This window comes from Lycorma delicatula, chromosome 7 (genome assembly GCF_047948215.1).
Source record: "Lycorma delicatula isolate Av1 chromosome 7, ASM4794821v1, whole genome shotgun sequence".
Taxonomy (NCBI): Eukaryota; Metazoa; Arthropoda; class Insecta; order Hemiptera; family Fulgoridae; genus Lycorma; species Lycorma delicatula.
The window spans coordinates 57,339,890-57,356,302 of NC_134461.1; the positions used below are offsets into that span (position 1 = coordinate 57,339,890).

The 16,413-nt window shown below is 29.4% G+C and overlaps 2 long non-coding RNA genes across 6 annotated transcripts in view; one reads left to right on the forward strand and one right to left on the reverse strand.

The window, feature by feature from the left end:
• The window catches only part of LOC142327253 (uncharacterized), a 389,528-nt gene that overhangs the window by 149,141 nt on the left and 223,974 nt on the right, over window positions 1-16,413 (reverse strand). The window lies entirely within an intron of this gene.
• Window positions 5,967-16,413, forward strand: part of LOC142327252 (uncharacterized) — a 42,272-nt gene continuing 31,825 nt past the window's right edge. The window contains exons 1-3 of one of the 4 annotated variants that reach the window (XR_012756949.1): window positions 5,967-6,223; window positions 6,432-6,615; window positions 12,699-12,834. This is a non-coding gene — a long non-coding RNA (uncharacterized LOC142327252). Of the gene's footprint in view, window positions 6,224-6,431; window positions 6,616-12,698; window positions 13,450-16,413 lie in introns of those variants that run through there. The other 3 variants (XR_012756948.1, XR_012756947.1, XR_012756946.1) reach the window with 3 other exon arrangements.

Genomic DNA, 16,413 nt, shown 5'->3' on the forward strand with positions numbered 1-16,413 from the left:
TGGAAAATAATTATACACTCAAAAATCGTTCACAAACATTTTACTAAAAATCTAACCTAGATAAATCTTCTATATGTATATACTTATTCTAGCATCCCGTAGCGGCTTCATCCGCTCTATATGTTTACTTGTGTTTCCCTCGCGGTCAATATTTTTTTTATTTTAAGTTTTTTAGCCAAGCAATCGGAACCAGGTACAGCCAGTCGCGTCGCACATACAGTAACAGTGGCGGTGGCTGTTTTAGTCGATCCACCTCACCGCATACGGCCGCACCCGTTAAAAAGTAGCAATTAAAAGAAACCGAAAATAGTTTTTAAGTATTTATTTGAAGAGTATTTCCAAACCCAAATCTACTGAACATTTCGTTTTGTATATCCGGAAATGGGGAAAATTTATAATTATTGTTCAAAATTCTTTTACCTTTCTTCACCCTTTTCAAGGCCGAATTTCGAAAAATCTAGAAATTATTTTTTTATATTCACTTAAAAATAACGCACAGAAAAAATCAAATTGTTGTCTTCATTAATTACCGAGAAATTAAAAACATAGTCGAGTTTCGAAAAAAATTCAAAAATCCATTTTAACCCTTTAAACTTGGAATTTCAAAAAATCTAACAATTGGTTTTTAGATATTCACATGAAGATTACAAACACATACAATTACGTTGATACAATTTTCATTGTTACTCTATTTTAACCCTCTACACTAAATTTCATAAAATATTTTCTTAGTGTGCGCTTACACTGTATGAAGAACCTGTATACGAACTCTCATCAATTTATCTTCAGCAGTTTGATTATGAATAACTCATAACATGTTACTTTATAATATATATATACTAGATAAATGCTACAAAACGAGTATTATTAGCTCGATTTTTAGAACAAGAGTAAAATAAAAGAAAATTAACTTTTGTCCGTTTGGGCAAGGCCAATAAAAAGTATAAATTTAACTTAAAATATGGAAATTACTAACCATAATTCAGACTGTCAACCACACCTCTTTTACAGAATTCAGATGAAATTTAATAAAATAGCAAGAAAATTAAACCAATAGAATAGATATGCCGCCCATGAGCAAGAATTTAAGAGTGGGAGTAACTGTTTAATGTTCATTCAACTTTTAGAATTTTTAATAAACACAAAATTCAAGTGGTTATTTTATTATAAATAATGGTTATATATCGTTATTTAGTGATAAATGTTTCCGAAATTACTAGTAAAAACTGCTATACGTATGTATAAGTGTGGGCCTGCATTTTGGTTAATATCTCCGGACTGGTTAAACATAAATTCTTCGAAAATGGTTCAAAATATTTTGGATATTCATAGTATTAAAATCTGGAAATATTAAAAAAGGGATGGGAAAGTTTTTACCTTCTTTAGTGGTCGCATAGAAAATTAAGCTTTACTAGGATAAAAGTACTTAAGTTATTTAAGTAAGTTGAATTTAGAATTTGGAGGAATTATCAATAAACCAATTTTGTCCTATATTTCGAAAACCTGTTGTGACAAAAAACTGAAATTTGCCAAAAAGATTTGACTATATATCTATATATCCATCGCAGTTTTGGCTGATTTTTGATCCTATGTATGTGTGTATATGTGTGTATGTGTGTATATGTGTGTATGTGTGTATATATGTATATATATATATATCCATCCTAGTTTTGGCTGATTTTTGACCGCAAGGAATAAGGAAGGATCACGAAATCCATTCCCATCTCTCACGGCAATAGTTATGCAAGTGTACCAGGATGTGTTACTCAAACTTAAGGGTCTGATAGTTTAAAAACGGATTAAGATATTTTAGTAAAATATAATCCATATTTAACATCTAAAAAACCTAACATCTAAAAACACATAAGTTCGGGAATTTTACATCTGCAAATACATAGCTCTGTAAATATTAGTTTTATCATCTTTTAAAAGATAAAATGTTAAATCTTTTTAGGGTATAATTTTTTCAGTTGGATGATAAAAATCTATGCCTGAAATTGGGCACAATAAAAATAAATATGCATCGCAAAAAATTATCTATAACAGGAACAAAATTGTTAGAATGCGTAATTTTTACAACACATTTAAAACAATTTCAGCTTTTTATCAACTGATCTGAACAAATGAAGTGTCATATTGTTCATAATAAAAAGCTTAATATTTTACCTAATAAAGCAATATTCGATAAAATTAATATTTACGAAGCTATTAATAATTTTTAAAAAAATTAATGGCCGTCATTTTGGAATTTTAAAAACCTAGCCACAGATATTCGTACATAATTTTTCTAAGTATATTACAACAAATAATTTTAATATTTATATTTTTTTTAATTAAATACGCACGCACGCGTGTGCATGTATTTTGTGTATGTATGCGTGAGTTGTATGTGTATTCAGTACATGCAAGCGCGCGCGCGCACACACACACATTTTTTCCATAATGTTTACTGACAATACATTATTTAAAAATCGAAAGGACTTCCTAAAAATTAGATTTTTAGTAAACGGTTTTGCAAAGGTTTTTGAGCGTAATCCTGTTCGCCAGTTTATTTCTACAACCGTTTATCATAACTCTATATTTATAATTAAAAATCTAATTAAAAAAACAAAAAGGTATAAATTTAATCTGTTTATTTTTTTACAGGTTTTCCTAGCAATTTGTATGATACTCAATGTAGTTAACAGCCGTGTATTTAATCCTTTAATAGTGGGAGAAAATACAGATGAAGTACCAAGTATTTATCCGGAGGGAGTAAAGCACGAAATAAAATACCATGATTTAAAAAAAACACGTAATTTACATGATAATGAAAATTCCCCGGAATATCATTATTTTACTAAAATTGCACAACGATCACCAGAATTACTTGCAATATTAAATAAGTATAAAGAATAATAGAGAACACTACATTCAAATGTATAATAATAAAAACAAATAAATAAAGTTTAAAAATAAGTAAATACTGGCAACACAAAAAATTATATTTTAGATGTCTCCATCAAACATTTAATCAACATAATATATTAACTATTAAAATTACATTTCTGTTATATTGGCTACAAGGAAATAAGGATATTAATAAAAATATTTCATTTAAAATTAAATTAATTCATTATTATACACACTATGTAACCTTAAATCGTAATTTACTTATCTAAAAAATTGTTTCGGTACTAAGCATTACACAAAGTTCAAGTAGTTTCTGTAAATTAAAACATGGAAATACTGGGCAGATTATTTATTAAAATTTGACTTTAAAAACTTAATTTAATTTTAGAATAAATATTATTTCTAATTCACATTATGAAATAACTTGAATTAAATATAATCTTCCTTTAGGCGCTTGCGCGCACAAACACACACCCACTTGGACAGCGAGAAAGAGAAAGAAAAAACATAATCTATTAGTGTACTTAAAAAGAAAAAGAAAAAATATGTATAACCATGATTTGATACATAGAAATTCAAACAAACTGATTGTCAGTCATTAATTGCATAATTAAGAATACGAGAGTATAAAACAAAATAAATGGAAATAATAGCTCAAGAAAGACGTATGGAGATTACTTGGCTTCAGAAATTCACACAATAGACCGATTAACAAGAATTAAATATTCGGGTCTCATTTCGAAAGCGAAAACATTATTACTAATATAATAGTAAAAAATATCTTTAAGATTATATTCACTGCTGTGGACGCCAAAATAAGGCGATATCCTACAGAATTTAATCAAATAATCTGTGTTCCCTTGGAGCCACATGAATTCACATAAATAAGAGTCTAGCGTAGATCTCAGTGTGAAACGCTCCTTGCGATTCCATCTCTTTGTTGATGCCCATAAAATCTCCAGTGTTTTCATGCTCCCCAGTAATTGCATCTAGAACGTTAACAGAGTGGTAACAGTCTGTTAAATAAAATTGCAACCTTGTAGATTATGTACAACATCATTAACACCTCAACCAATAAGAAATTAACTTCGTCCCAAGTCTAACACATTCCTTTGTAACAATCAGTAACGAGTCTAGTGACATACACACACTTCCCTTACAAAAATGTTCCAATCAGTTAAAAACTTAAAACTGGTATATATCCTAATCCGTGCATATAGTACAAAAATCAACTTACAATTTTAGTTTGCTGGATTGCAGCCACGTACCGCTCTGTATTCCAGCAGAATTGCAACAACTCGCTTGCCTTTGCACAACGCCAATTAGTTTCTTTACTGCTTAACGAAAAAGTAATTTTATGATCTTGTACACAAAATCTATCATTATGTAAAACCATTTAGGAAAAAACCGAATAGCATGTCGTTTACCTGGCACCTCACGGATTAAGTTAATCAAATCAATATGGGATTAAATTAACGATAGTAAAAATTCAAGCATAGTAAATTAACACAGCAAATTCAAGCAGTACACAATAGAAATAACTGATTGTACATGTACAGACTAGTGCACAGCCGGGTGATATGATTGCGATAAGATAAGACACGTTGAAATGTAATTATTACAATGGCAGATAAGTTAAACAATTTAATATTATATTGTCGCGTGTTCGCGGCTGATCAGGATATTGAAAGATTGCCAATTGAGAATGATTATATAATTACAATTTATTGGTTTAAAAACATAAGTAAAACAAGACAAATCAATAATAATGACAATAGAAATAATAATAATAAGCGACAATCGTAAAAAAAAAAATAAAAAAAGTATAGTAATAACAACCATAATAATAGTCAGAATAATAATAATAATAATAGACAATAAAAAAAACTTCATAACAATATGTAGAATAATGACAATAGGGAAACAGTTAACAATAATAATAAAAAATAAATATTACATACAAAACAGAATTTAAATACTCGTCAGGATTTATTCACGGGTAGATAAATAGAATGGAAAAGCAGAATTCAGTACCATTAACAAAAGACATCTGGATGACCGCTAGTCTTAATACTTTTAATCACTAGGCTTGTGTTAACAACAACAGATAAGAAGTATAAAATTCTTTCACCGCAAATACTTTTGCTGTTCACAAATAAAACAATGTAACAGTTTTTGAATGAAATTTAGTACATTCTCTTTTTTAATTATAGTCTTATAGTAACTCACTGAACCATTTCTTACCGGGATTATTTGTTACCGGTACTTTGTGTACCGGGATTACTTGTGAGGTCACCTTAGTTGCATCGAGCCGGCACTCGAAATTCGCTCCTTCACTGACCTTCTCGTACGGTACACATCTCGCAGACTGACATTACGGACTTTCCTCGCGGAACTGGTTTTTAATTGGTCTTCCCCGAAGTATTTATACTCCTATTTTCTTTACCTGCCGGACCTCAGTTGAGCGTAAGAACGATCGACCGAGCTCTTTCGTTCCCGTGCTTTCCTAACCTTGGTCCGGTAACTCTTCTCATAGAACGAACATCTGTTTAGGTATATCAGTAAGCAATATTACAAAAGACGATTGTTAAATGGATCTGTTACCTTTACTAAAAAGGTTTTTTTCCCCTTTCTGGATTCCTCCCATTATTATATTTTCTACTATTTTCTTCTTAATTGATAGGAATTCGTTGTTCAAGTCCACTATACCGGTGTTGCTACAAAATATTATTACTTAATCCATAATGGTTAATATAACTATATTAATAATTCAGAAAATAAAAACTAAGGAATGTAATATTAACAAATATTCATATAAGAAGTAAATGGTTTAGGCAAATCCCGACACGAAAAACATACCAGAAATTTATTACAAATTAGAAATATTTTCTTAAAGTAATACATTATTTAGATGCTACAAACGAGGGTAATGAAGATGATCTATCACTGTCCAGACTTAAACAATTATAGGATAATTTTTTCGTAAGTAGACAAAACGTTGTAAACATATTATAGTACGAAAAATTTTAACCAACTGATATTGTGTACTGACATTTTATAGTAAAATAAATCAATAATATTTATTCAATTGTACAAGACTAATACATTAAAAATAATAATTTATTTACTTTCTTTTTAAAGCAATTACAGGCAAACCGCCCTATTACAGCCGATGATGGGAGGTAATTTTCACGGCGTATGAAAAATGTCAAGCTTGAATGCGAATCGAAACCAAGACCTACAGGATGAAAGGAAGAGATCCATTCAACCAAATCTGACAATAATAATAATCAGTTATACAGTCCTAAGAAACATCTTCTAATAAAAAGAGGTAACTAATTAGTGTGGTATTTAAACAAATTGACAAAAAAATCTAACAACTTTAAAATACAAAAAAAGTATAAAATAATCAATAAAGAATAGCCGTTACGACTAAAAAAATATCAAGTAAATGAAAATAAAAATTTAAGTCTGTAAATTTTCCATCCTAAAATATAGATCCAGAAAATGTATATCTTGTTTTTTTTTATATTATGCAGATTGATTCACGAGGACTGTAGCAAATTTTCAGGACATGTTCTACTAATGAAAATATAGAAGAAATTTCATATAAATGTAGATTCCGAACTCTTCGTTAGCGAGGGTTGGCAAAAACTTCGCCCTAATTTCTGCGTCTTCGGTGATATTAAACCAGACTATGATTCTTGGGACACAAATTAAGAGGTAAATTTAGTGGTTTTATATGAAATATAACCTGAAAAATTGGAATAAAAAAATGGGTCCCAAAACTGTATTTTTAATAGTTTTCGAGAAATTTGGGATAAAAGATTGGGATCGAAAAACATACTATCTTATGTAAAATAACTTGGTTAAATGGATAATAAAAACATAAATATTAAAATAAAAGACTTGTAGAAAGTTTTATTCTGCAATGAATATTATTCTAATGAATGAATTCTAATGTAATGAATTTTATTCTATGGACTTGATACTGGTATGAAGTCCATAGAAACTAAATACAAATGTAAGAATTTCGAAGTTTGTTACCTTAATGTTTGTTTTTTTTTAATGACATTATTATATAAATATATGACCACCTGACACTTTTAACCTTTTAATCCTTAAGTAAGGAATTAGAACTTTACGTTATCTTTTCTTGTAACTTCATTGTTTTTCAAACACAAGAAAAAGGTAAAAATTGTTCTCGGGCCAAAGCAAGGCAAATTACTTTCAGACTCAGTCGAAATTAAAAATAAAAGGTACATCATATATAAAGAAATGTTTCAAAAAAAATGTTAAGGTTGATTTATAAATTATTTTCTTATAAATTATGTGTGCAAAAAAACTACTTTAAATCCATAACAAAAATGATTATTCAAAAAAAAGTTTTTTAACATGCAAAATTGGTTCCGTGTCCCTTTCTCTGGGAGGATTATCATCCTGCTAACGCTCCTGAACTTAAATTTAATTGAATGAAACATTCTTTGTTCCCATATATATGAACAAAGTGTTGCGACGAATTTGTTGCTAATATAAAAAGATATATTAGCTAATACATAAAAGTCGAAGAATTAAGTCATTCAACATTTTTGTTAAAATATTTTCCGATTTATTCGACAGAATGCATTTTAGAAAAACATTAAATCCTATATAAATTTCAAACCGGTACGTTCTTTTCCTATCTTTCAGTGAAAATATTTTGTAAGTACACGATCTAGATGAAATATTCCAGGAGGAAAAGAATTCAAATAAATAAAACTTAAAATATTTATCTTACAAAATACTTTTTTATTAATGATCTTGACAGCAGGGAGATTAAGATCTGCTCCCAAGAGAAACAACATAGTTTATTTTTGAAAATTTAAACGAAAGTTTATTCAAAATGCCAGTGTGAACATGGTTTTAAATACAATTTTCTTTTTAAAATTTTTTATGTTTGTTTTTTCTGGGCGAAAAACATTTCGCCAGAAAAAAAGCTTTCCCGTCCCACGGCTAAAGCCGCGTTCCGGCAAAAGCTCCTACAACTGTGGGTTTTTACTGATGCGCAGGTTACACGCGCACGCGTGTTTTACGTAGTAAAAATTTCGTTTGTACGGACGGCGGACTGATGTTTTGCCACGAGGCTTAACGCACCAGGTACCGAACCATCCGGGCGATCGAGTTTGAAACCTAGCTAGACCAAGTTACCTTTTTACAGTGTAACTATTATTTGTTTATTTAATTTTACCGCTGACCTGTAACGACGAAAACAAATTCTTTTGGGGTGGGGGTGCCATTTTGCAAATTTTTGGCAGTTATATATTAATTGTTATTAAATGTGCCTAAGAAAGATACGACCTTAATTAGACGAAATCTCGTGATGCTGAGGGTGACTGATTTACAGCCTCACCCACTTGACCTTATAAGTTAAAAATTGAATGGCCTCAATGCTTCATATATATAGAAGGAAACTGATCGTTTTGTCAAAATCGATGCAGTAGTTCTGGAGATATAAGGTGGTTTAGAGGCCAAAATCGAACACACGTACATGTGAAAATCAACATCAGGAAAATATCCATCCGGTTTTTGGGGTTACTTAGGTGTCAAAACCTCAAGAAACGGTGAAAACCGCATATGCCCAACTTGGACCGATTACAATACTTTCCCTACTAGAGCTGTAGCGCGAGAAGAAAAAGTAAAAAAAGGCTATGTTTCGAAGAATCTGGGTCTCGTCAATAATTCACAAAGGAAATTTATAGATTTCCAATTTAGCAATGTAGTCTTTCTTTATTAAACAAATCATAGTGATTAGATTTGTTGCTGAGGTGATTATTTACAAAGATATAATTAGAAATATGTAATTTTTTACAATTTATTTATTAAGAAACTTTAAAAAGTATTTAAAGGTAAATTAATCATATTACTGGCAAACAAATACTATTTATTTTTTATTCCTCCCGCCATGAACCAGTATAATCCATTTGATAATTTATAATTCTTAGATGGGAAAGGAACAGCCGACGAATGTAGTAATATTTGGTCAAGGATATATCTTAATATCGGTTAGGCTTTACATAAAAAATAAACAGTGGTAGTATTACGAATTAGAATTAGGAACCCAGGAGAATTTCTTAAGGTTTCAGGAAAATTTATTAAGAAAATGCATATTAAAAATTATTAAAAAAAAGTGCAAAATTAAGATGTTAGCTGTCTATCATAAAAAATTTGGAAGAAAATACATGTTTGGGCTCTAAAACTATATAAACAGTTTTCAACTGGGAAAAGTGCTTCGAATCTCTTTGAAGTACAATATGATTTATTTACATGTTAGTTATACATTATTGAGAGATTTAAATAAATCTTTTTTTAATATACCATATTAGTGCTTCTAGGAACTGATATAAAGAAAATGATTCAAACTCTCCTAATAAGCTTTAATTGCAATAACGTGACATGTATCCTTATTTTTGTAAATTGAAGTAGTGAGTAATGTATTAATGATAAACGGTCTTTTTATTATTTTTGTCCGATTCGTTTTATCCTGTTGGCTCAGCACAATTAAAATAATAACAACGAAAAATTATTATCTTTATAATCTTATTTTAAGTTTCTAACTGACATTATTTCAATTTATTATTAATCATTTCTTGTTAACGGGCTTTCTCCCAAATATATATATATATATATATATATACAGAGCGATTCAAGAGGAAACCGAAATAATTTGGGAACTGATTCTAAAGTGTAAAATATGGAAAAATGTTCATACAACTTATGTCCGAAAACAGTTTGTTATCGAATTATGACTAGCGAAAAATCCCTCCCGGATTTCAATTCTCCCGGTGAAATGAGGCCGTAGTAAAACTTTTAAGACGTTTTACAGTGGGAAAGTTCATAATTTATGATGTTATTTGATCTGAAAAATCGAATAAAAAAGGTCCAAAAAATTTAACTCTCGTAGTTTTTAAGATATCTAACGTAAACACAAAAATTCGGTGACAAAAACCCTTTTTTTAGGTTTGAAATCAATAACTTTTTAAATGATTAACAAATTGGTAAAGTTTAAAATGAAAAATATATTACTGAATGCTGAATAAATTGTAATAAAGTCTATAAAACAATCAACATTTTATTATAAAATAAAACTTAAAAAAATAATAATATGAATTTGTAAAAATTAAAAACAGTAAAAGTTACTTGGTTTAACAAAATATGAACAACTCGGTTATACATTAAACATGCTTCTTACGTCACTGATTTTTGTGTAGCTGTAAAAAATGTTTATCTTCAGTAAAAGTGAAATACTTAAAAAAAAAAAAAAGCGCCGATCTGCGTAGCAGAGTCGTAGCGTCTCGGTCTTTCATCTGGAATTCCCGGTTGGAACCACAGTCAGCGATGCAACAAAATTTAATTTCTATATTCTTAGCCTCGAAGCTTCTGTGGTGAATTAATTCCGCAAGAAAAATATATATAACAAGGTAAATTAATTATCTCTATAAATTGCATTGGAATAGTTTAGATGGTTAGCCCATGGCTTCTCGTATAGAAGGTTGACAGTTGAAGAAGCAGCCGAACCAATCACTATTTTAACCCTGAATAATTTCCCCAGCTTTCTATTGTTGAGTCACTAATTAACAACACGTTTCTATCTGACGATACATGAATATAACAAGTTAACAGGTATTCTCCATCAATATACGAACAAGGTACGCAACCGTTTGATAGAGAAAACTGCATCAGTTATCTAAAGGCTTACGAAATTATTCATATCAAAATCAATTATACTAATAAAAAATTAATCACTACAGTTTATTTCGAGAACCTATTTTGTGTTCCAATAAATAAAATTAAAAAAGTATAAATTAAATAAAAATAATATCATTTTTTATGTAATAAACATAATAAATCACCATCAAATGTGTATATAGGAATAAATAAATTACTTATAAATATTTATCAGTAAAATGATACCTACATCACATAAAACAAAAGTCTGATGATTAATTAATCAATAAACCACAGAGAAATTGATTTTGTACTATCATATTCACAAAAAAATGTTAGTATCCTACAATAAAATTAATTTAAAGCTGGTATCACATTTATTTTCTGATGTTAAATTACTTATTAAAAATAAATAAATTTTATTCTTGTCATGTAAAAAAAAAATAAATAAAAATTTGGTACTCAAAAAAAGTTTTGTCAATTATCTTTTTTACGAAAAGTAAACGATAATCAATTAGAAAATAACATTTTTTAATACTTAATACGAGTATACCTAATATTAAAAACTGACGAAGTACACTGTTAGAAATTGACAGAAAAAAACTGCAAGTAACTAACATATCTAAAACGTTTTGCACATAAGACTTGGATATAAACTCACGATAACAGAGAAGTAAAGAGGAATCAAGTAGCTTTAATTGCATAAAAAAATACCCAAAACAAACTTTTTTAAATTTTATTTTATTGTCTATATGGAGTATGGTAAAAAACAGATAATATTTGAAGAATAAAACAGAAAAAATCAATAAAACTGGAAATATATTAATCATTTAGAACAGAAAAAAACGAATAAATTAATATTTATTTTCTTTCACTGCAAATACCTTAGCTGTTTACAAATAAAACTACCCTAACAGTTTATGAATGAAATTTAGTACAGTATCGCTTTCACTAATAGTCTTATAATAACTCACCAAACCATTTCTTGTTTTCGTGTCTCGGATTACTTACGGCATCGAACCTGCACTCGAAAATCACTCCTTCACTGACCTCCCCGCGGAACTGATTTCATAACGTCTCGCGTGGACTTATTTCGCAGAACTCATATATCTCGCAGGGTCTCCTCGCGGAACTGACTTTTAAGTAGTCTTCACCGGAGTATTTATATTCCTAGCCTCTTTATCTGCCGGACCGGACCCAACTAAAAGCGTGAGAACGATCGACCGAGCCCTTTCGTTCCTAACCTTACATTCCTAACCTTGGTCCGGTAACTTTTTCACGAAACGAACATCTGTTTAGCGTGTTAGTGAGCAATATTACAAAAGGACGATTGTTAGACAGACCTTTACTAAAAGGGTTTCTTTTAGTCCCTTTCTGGATTCCTGCTATTTTTATATTTTCACTACTTTATATTATTTACTTCTACTTTATATTTTATACTCTCTTCATAATTGGTAGAAATCCGTTACTCAGGTCCGCTATACCGGTCTTCTTACAATATTAAATGTATGCAGAGAAGTACTGATTAACCGGGAAGACTTCGTGTATAATTGATATGTCTCTTCGTTTATACCGTATCATTTAATATATTGAGCTGCAGATTTTTTAAAAACTGCAAGATAATATCAGTCATTTAGTTCAGCGTTTGCGAGCTCTACGCTATCTTGCTTTCAGATAAACAGAATTTTAATATCGATATTATTTGAAAGCAATTATCCCTCATTCTCAAGTAAACTTTTTTATAACTTTGTTCAGCGTAAGAACCGCAGTTTTTTTACCAAATCGTACATGAGAAAACTTTACTAATTTTTTCAATTATAATTTTAACCGGACATTTTTATAGAATGAGACCTATTATTCGGATTAATGGAATACAGTTATAGAATACCTGTATGTCTGTAATATAACCTGCTAAACGGTTATTGAAATTTTTTTACATTTATTTCTCATCAATTACAGGAGTTTTAATATAAACAGTTGATAAAATTTATATGCTGTAAAATAAAACACTTTTAAAAAGTGTTTTATTTTCGTTTTATTTTTAAAAGTGTTTTAAGTGAGTTCTTAAAACTAAAGGTCAGAAATATTTGTTTGAATTCCAGGTACTCTTCATTGTTTTTACGTAAATAAATTGATAAAAACAGAAGGACAAACTGGATCCGGAGCATCGACAGAAATCGGGATTGACGTTATAAATAAATCTCCCACAAGTGGAAAAATATTCGACGATAACATAAAGTAATATATAAGTTTTTGTGCCCTTATAGGCACAATACAGGTGGGGGTGACCTTCCACCTGGTCACCCCCATCAACATTCTATTTCTAATTAAAGTACACCAATATGTCTAGTAAACGAAATGGATCTAATCATATTAGAATTAATGATTTTAATTACAACAACAATTGGAAAATACATTCTTGAACTAACAATAAATTATATTTAATTAATTTCAATTGTTTCTAAAATATATTTTTTTATTTTACCATTAATAGATCCATAAATCAAATAATTGAAAAAAAATGTAATTCTACAAATTCTTTAACGTAATAAGAATTTCTACTGTTAAATATTTGTTCTGAATCGTTCTTTAATTTTCTTGTTCATAAATTTACTAATGGAGATGAAGAGATAAAATATTTTGAACCTAAAAAACTGCTGTTATTTAAAAAAATTTTTTTAAATAAAATACGAGTAAATATTTTTGTAATGAAAATAAAATTTTTCAGTAGAATCTGTATAATGTAAATAAAATGTATGCATCTACTCCTGTCCATATCAGTCAAACCTCATCATTACAATAAAGTAGTGGTAGCGCAAAAGATTATGTTGTTTAGTTTTCTGTCCATTTACTTCTGCTACAGAATTATTATTTTCTTTACGGGATTATTTCATAAGATATTAATATTTTCAAAAGGTTAATGTATTTTTTTCTTTAAACGAATTACTTTCTAAATATAAGACTACCTTGCTAAATACACCTTTAATTTTTTCGTAAGAAATCAGAACTTTACGTTATCAATTTTGTAAATTCATTGTTTTCCAAAGTACAATAACTTTTCTAAATACTTAAATTGTAGAAACTAGTAGAGAATTGAATTTTGAGAAAGTTAAGGTAATATAAAAAAATAAATAAACAAAATAATCAACTTTTATTGTTAAAAAAAAAACAAAAAAATGCTATGAGATTATAAATACTTAAAATAGCTTTTTTAGCTGAAAATTAGTTTGGGAATCCGAAGATTATGCACCATTCAATACCAGATTTACTAAGAAGAACAAGGCGTCTTGTGCTTTCACATCAAACGGAATATACTAAAATGCTATCGTCACAATATAAGATTTTAACAGAAATGATAAGTGTCAAATAACAGGGCGTATAGTTCAAGGATATTAATATTTAAATGAAAATTATTACTTGACTGAAAAGGAATCTACCATTCTTTAGATAATCTGAGTCTGAAAACGAATGCAATTATTATACGAAACTGAACCACAAAAAATGATCATATAAACTTAATTAAGATTTGCTGCTCAATTTTGGGCAGTAAAAGTAAACGAAAATTAAGCAAATTTTTGAAACAAGCCGATCTAGGCATGTTACCCGTATTAAGTAACTATTTCACTTTTTAACTTCTGACAGTTAGTTACTCAAGACGATAAGGCGATTGACTTTCCTAAAAATAGGGATCTGCGCTTACAGAAGTATAAGTTGTTTGCCTTATGAAAAGCTTGAACTTGGTGTTCGAATAATGAAATTATTGTTAAGCAGAACTGGGAGAACGTCATGTAACAACAGTACAAACACAGTCGAACATCTATATAACGAAAATCGATATTACAAAAACCTCGATTTTACAACCAACATTTTACCGCACCTTGAAATTTGAAGAAAACTCCGTATAGATTTACCTCCGTTTAAAATATTCGTACCTCTGCATAACGAAATGGTGACAAAACATATCTAGTGAAATAAAGTCATTATTACAAATTTAAAAAAAAATAATAACATAAACTTTAGTATTTTGGATATCTCTGTGAGTTTAAGGTTTCATTCTTTTGATTTTCATACCTAAATTGTACCTTTATTCAAACAAAAGTGTTATTGACAACAGTCAAGAATGGCAGGTAATTTTTATTGAAATGGTAAAGTCAAAATTTACAAGATTCTCTTATAACCCATTAATAATAAAATTATAACAAACGATTTAAATACTTGTTCTGCAGTTATTGTCTGGCTATACGTTGAATTTTCCGAAATCCATTTACTAACGCACAACACTAAAATTAATGTGCAAATCTTTATTCAGTTATCTAAACGAGTCATTTATCTACAATACGTAGACATAACAATTAAAATTCTCAGAAAACATTTAACACATACTACCTGTATTCAGTGCATACATGTAGTTCATCAATAATTTCTCCTACCTTTATTTAACGAACACATCCCTTTAACGAATTTTTCCTGGGATTCTCGATTTCGTTATATAGAGATTAAAATGTATTTATAACAAACCGTATTATTTTTACACTTCATCTATAACAATTATTCAGCTCACAATCACATATCCATTGAACTGCTTAACTGCTTTGTTTCAGATTTTTCCTGAAATAAACAATTTAAACGAACTGAAAGCAAAATTTATAGAATATTAGCTGATCCGGGAATGCTTCGCTATTCCTAGATTTGAGTATCCATATAAATTAAATGAACAAAAATTAAAGTTTGATAAAACATTAAAAAGCTGAACATTATGGAAGATCAGAAAATTTAAGCTTTCACTTTTTTCTTTCTTCCCCTTTCCCCTTTCATCACTTTACATTTTTCCCTTTCTCCTTTTTTCCTTCTTCCTTTTTTGCAATAATATTTGCTTTCACGTAACTAATATATATTCTGAGAATGAGCCAAATTGGTCAATTTATACAATATTTCTAAATATCTCGACTTCAGCGCCACCTAGCGGGTTCATCTTTTGTAAAAATATTTCTTTTCACATAACTAATATACATATTCTGAATATGAACCAAATCTAACCATAAATAAAATTTTCTGAAATATCTCGACTCCAGCGCCCGCCTAGCTGATCCATTTTTTGCAAAAATATTTTTTTTCACTAACTTATACATGTATCTGAATATGAGGCAAATCGGATCAAAAATACATTTTTTTAAATATCTCGACCCCAGCGCCACCTTTTCTTTTTCCTGTTTAGCCTCCGGTAACTACCGTTTAGATAATTCTTCAGAGGATGAATGAGGATGATATGTATGAGTGTAAATGAAGTGTTAAGTCTTGTACATTCTCAGTTCAACCATTACTGAGATGTGTGGTTAATTGAAACCCAACCACCAAAGAACATCGGTATCCACGATCTAGTATTCAAATCCATGTAAAAATAACTGTCTTTACTAGGACTTGAACGCTGGAACTCTCGACTTCCAAATCAGCTGATTTGGGAAGACGCGTTAACCACTAGACCAACCCGGTGGGTGACCCCAGCGCCACCTAGCGGATCCAAACTAATTCAGAAAGCTTTGCAGGCGTGCGCACAACTCACGAAAGTTTCATCGCAAACGGATGAATGATATAGGAGTGCATACGTACAAACAAAAACATTCATTATAAACATATATATTTATATAAGGTATAACATTAAAGTTTTCGTATTTATTTAGAGAATACCTTCGCTTTTCTTTCTGAAAAAAGTATTTATTTTGAAAACCTATTGTAAGGGGGAGGGGGGAATTTGGCAAAAAATTCCAAGATTTTCAATCAAAAAGAATTTAAACGGTACCATACTAATAGAATAAAATT